Here is a 4639-nt window from a genome sequence, read left to right as displayed (position 1 = left end):
CTGAGCTGAGCTGAGCTGAGCTGAGCTGCCATGCCCAGCCTTTAATGAATTGGTCTTCCAGGCAGCCTGGGGGCTATGGAAGAATTAGGCTGCTTTAAGACCTCATAGAAAAGTGACCAGATGCTGGAAGTTTTACCTTAGTCTGACTTGTCACAAGACCATAGGGGTGGGGGTGGGGGGTGGGGGGTGGGGGGAGGGAGGGGTCATCTCTTCCAGTGCTCTGGACCTCTCTGGTGCTCATTTAGTCCCAGGCATCCTCTGTCTCTGACTATTCCAGCTGTGCTTTTTTTTCCCCAAGTCCTGTGCCTTAACCCTCATCTCTGCCTCTGCCTCTGCCCCCCCCCGAAACCTGTCTCTCAATTCACCCCACCCTGCCAGAGGAATGTGGCATCTCCAGGCTCCTGGACTGGAGGGTTCCTTAATTCCGCTATCTAGAACTCCCCATGGGCTAGGGGATTGGGCTCCTGGGTCCCAGCTCCTCTCCGTGCCAGGAAATGCAGGCAAATACAACCTCAGCACTCAGGAGGCCCAGCTGGGGCTCCTAAGAAATGCCATGTAATGAGAATTTGCATGAATGGGGAAAACATTGGCAGGAAGAATATGCAAACATATGCAGATCACCTTTTCTTCAAGTGTCTCCAATTCAGGTGGCTTCTCCAGATAGCAGTGAGGGCCCTTGGGCTTCTATGTGCTGAGTCATGTGACTCTTACCCTGATACTTTTCCCAGGTGGGGCTGAGTTTCCTAGCCTTCTCATCCTGACAACATGTCCCCCCCCCCCAATATTCATAAGCCACCTGTTGGAACTGGCTTTGACACAACTGTTAGAATTAGTGTGTGAAGCCCCTCCTTTTACCCTTTTCTGCCTTTTTTTCTCCCTCCTCAAATGCTCATGTGGTCCTGGGCCATCCGGACCTTTACTGAATGTGGTCCCACTCCAAGCCCCAGACCCCTCTTGCTATGGAAAATGAGCAGAACTCTGGATTCCTCCCAAATCCCTGAAGGAAGGGAAAGACAAGAGATTTTCCTCTCTCTTCCCTGGTCAGCCTGCCTCAGCTGACTCAGGGCCAGAGTGGCATTCCCTCTAGGCTCAGGGGCAGTGGATACAGAACTCAGACAATGGGGAATGAAGAATCACATATCCAGACTCCAGCGGGTACGATGGACTTCCAGGGGACCAAAGACCTGCTCCCCAAAGCCATGAGACTATCTGCACCTTGGCTAATGTTGGATTATTTCCTTAGAGTGATCCTAAATCTTTCTTCATGTTGGCCCTGGCTCTGTTATTGCAGGGTCCTAGAAGGCAGGGATAGGCTGTCTGCCTCTCCCTGTGTCTCCCATATTCCCTAGAATTACTGCATATGCTTGATCCTCCCTGACAATATCAATGAAGCTGCCAGAGGCAACCCCCAACTTGCCCCAGATGCACCCCATTTCAGGATCAAGGTACTTTGGGGTCTGCATCGACTCACCAGTCCCCACCACTGTGATTACTTAGACTGGTCAGTCAGAATTCACAGTTATTTCAAAGCAAAGACATTCAATGAAATAGCATCATAATAAAAGTAGCAATAAAGTATTTCCCCCATAAACCTGGGGCACACTGTCCCACAACTACCACCATTATTGGGACTCATACTGTTGTTGTTATTGTTCATTCATGTCTGACTCTCCGTGACCCTATTTGGGGTTTTCTTAGCAAAGATACCAGAGTGGTCCAGCTTATTTGACAGATGAGGAAACTGAGGTAGACAGGGGTGAAGTGACTCACCCAGGGTCACACAGCTAATCAGTGTCTGACCAGATTTGAACTCAGAAAGATGAGTCTTCCTGACTCCAGGTCCAGTGCCCTATCCACTTAGCCATAGGGATTGCCAGGGCACACACAGAGGGACAACTCACAGCCCCGATACTGAAAGGCTATTGCTATCTTCTGGTGATGTCACTGGATTGTTCCTGCTGGGCCTATTCCCAGATGGCCTAGAGTGGTGCATAACCTGTCAGGCATGTGGGTGACGTTTCAGATTCTTTGGGTGTTGGTCCCTACTGTTCTGGTGTGACTGCTGTTTGTCAGTCGTGGCTTCTCCAGACATAAGGTTGTGGGTCATCTGCTTCCATCTCCCGCCTTTTATTGGAGTCGTCAGCTTACGTGCTGAAGGCCTTTTAGGCTTAGGAGAAAAAGGAGTGGGTTCTACCTTCTCTTTTAGCTTAGAGCCCAGGAAACTTCACATGTTCAGTCTCAGACTAGGGCAAAACCTTTGGCTGCTTCCTTCTCTTTAGGAGAATCTGACAGTTCCCAAAGCCTTGGCTATGACAGGCTTTTCATCTTCAAAAGGAGAATCTTGTTTCTGGGAGACAAGCTTTTGGAATACAGAACAGCCAGTCAGCTCAGCAGTGTCCGGAAGCTTGAAGTCTATTTTTTAACGTCTCTTTCCTGATCATCAAGGCCAGTGTCTCTGTCCCAAACCTCTTAGCTGATTTAGAGTTAGAAAGTCCTTGGGATTGGCGATTCCTAGTTGACAAATGGTTAAACATGATGAAATCTTGAATCTTCTATAATTTTTTTTTTTTTAAAGAGGCAGCAGGGTGATGCAGTGGCTGGAGCGCTGGGTCTGGAGTCAGGAAGACCTGAGTTCAAATCTAGCCTCAGACACTTGTAGCCATGTAACACTGGGTGAATCACTTAACCTCTGTTTGCCTCAATTTCCTCAACTGTAAAATGGGGATCATAATAGTACCAACTTCTCCAGGTTGTTGTAAGGACAATTAAAAAAAAAGTGTTTAGCATGGTGCCTGGTACATAGTAGGTGCTATATAAATGTTGGCCTCATAGTAGGTGCTATATAAATGTTGGCTTTTTTTTTTTTCATTTAACAGTGCTTTATAAATCTGTCTGTTTCTTTCTCATACCTTCATCAAGGATGCCTGCAATGTGTATAAAGATAGGATAAGAGGCATATGGGTCAATAATGATTGATATTTCTTAGTTGCCTTTTCTGGGTCATCCAAAGGTCAGTGATTTATCTCAAGCATTTGATACCTTTCTGGTATCTCAGTGCCCAGATAGATGTGTCACCTCTAGCCCAGATATCTTCTGTATAGACTTGGGATGGCCCAGTTGCTGTCATTTTTGGTTCTTTAGAGACATTTTTGCTTTCTCATGCAGCAGCACATCTGAGACTGGGATGGCAAATGTGTTGGCCCAATCTCCTTGGAAAACCTTCCAGCCTGTTTCTGTAGACCACTCAGTTTCCTCATATGCAAAATGGAGATAGCAGTAGCACCTGCCCCTCATAGTTGTTTTGAGGCTAAACTGAGATAGTTACAAAGCACTTTGTCAAGCTTAAAGCGCTATCAAAATGCTAGCTTAATATTGCTGGATTGGTATGAGACTCTTGTGAAGTGAGATGTTTTTAACTGTAAAGTGACTGAGAATAGGAGGAGGGGAATGGTGATGGAGTGAATAACAAGCCAGTCTTGGAGTCAGAAAGGACTGGGGCTGGATTCAAGGCCCACCTCTGACCAATGTACTAGCTGTGTGACCCTGGACAAGTCACTTGACTTTTCAGTGCCCCAGAGACCTCCCAAGACTATATCTGTAGAAAGGTGCTGGCCTGCATTGGTAGAGGAAATTTACATTGCAGGAGTTTCTTAGACTGAGGAAATCACAGGTCTAGACTCACTTTTTATTTATCTATTTTTATTCCTTTCCTCTCCAATGTGCTCTCCTTTTGTATTCCCCCTTCAGGCCACCTGTCTTGTCCTGCTGTCTTTCCTTTTTTGCCTTTCTCTGTGTCTTTCCCCTGCCTGGTTCTTTTTGCCTCCCCCATAAATACTCAGTGTTGCATGAAGACAAGGGGATATAGGACATGTAGCACATGACCACCCCTTCCAACTCCTAGAATGATTTTCTCTACCCCAATAGGAGGCTGGGGTAGGGTCCAACTCCTCTATTGGTCATCTCCAGCCCCACGGCAGCAGCCACAGACACACCTTGTGAACTGAGGTGCCGTGAGGCATCTGTCTCCCATCTGTCACAGGCGTCCCCATGCTGGAAGCCTGGCAGTAGGGCTTTGGAAAAAATTTGTCCATGTCTATCAGACATGTCTGAAGGGAAGAAGAAGGGCTAAAAACCTCCCTTGGGAATGTTGATAAACTGGCAGGTTGGTCGGTCCATTCCTCTGGTGACACTGTGCCTCTGGGTGATTGCCAGAGGGTGTCTGGTTTGGAGGCCTCTGCTTAGTTATTCCTCACCTGCTTGGACAGGTGCCTCAATCCCAGGGCATTGTGCCTTCTAGGGATCATTCAGACAACTGGCAAGAGGCCAGACAAGGGAGGCCCTTCCAGCACCCGCCCCTCCAAGCTTAGGTGAGAGAGAGTCTACAGGTGCTTGGACAGGGGAATGTGTCAGGGTAAGGAAAAGGGGGAGGGGACAAGCATTTCTATAGCATCTACTATGTGCCAGGCACTATGCTAAGCCCTTTACAAATATTGTCTCATTTGATCTTCACAATAACTCTGGAAGGTAGGTGCTATTGTGATCCCTGTTTTATAGTTGAGGAAACTGAGGCAGACAGCAGTTAGATGGCCAGGGTCACACAGCTAGTAAGTGCCTGAGGCAGGATTTGAATTCAGTTCTT

At 47.5% G+C, this 4639-nt stretch overlaps 1 protein-coding gene across 1 annotated transcript in view; it reads left to right on the top strand.

Annotated features, from left to right (window-relative positions):
* The window catches only part of FRMPD3 (FERM and PDZ domain containing 3), a 79332-nt gene that overhangs the window by 9787 nt on the left and 64906 nt on the right, over positions 1-4639 (top strand). The window lies entirely within an intron of this gene.

Source organism: Vombatus ursinus, unplaced genomic scaffold (assembly GCF_900497805.2).
Source record: "Vombatus ursinus unplaced genomic scaffold, bare-nosed wombat genome assembly UNPS02014982.1, whole genome shotgun sequence".
Lineage (NCBI taxonomy): Eukaryota > Metazoa > Chordata > Mammalia > Diprotodontia > Vombatidae > Vombatus > Vombatus ursinus.
This window is presented reverse-complemented; position numbering and strand designations above follow the sequence as displayed.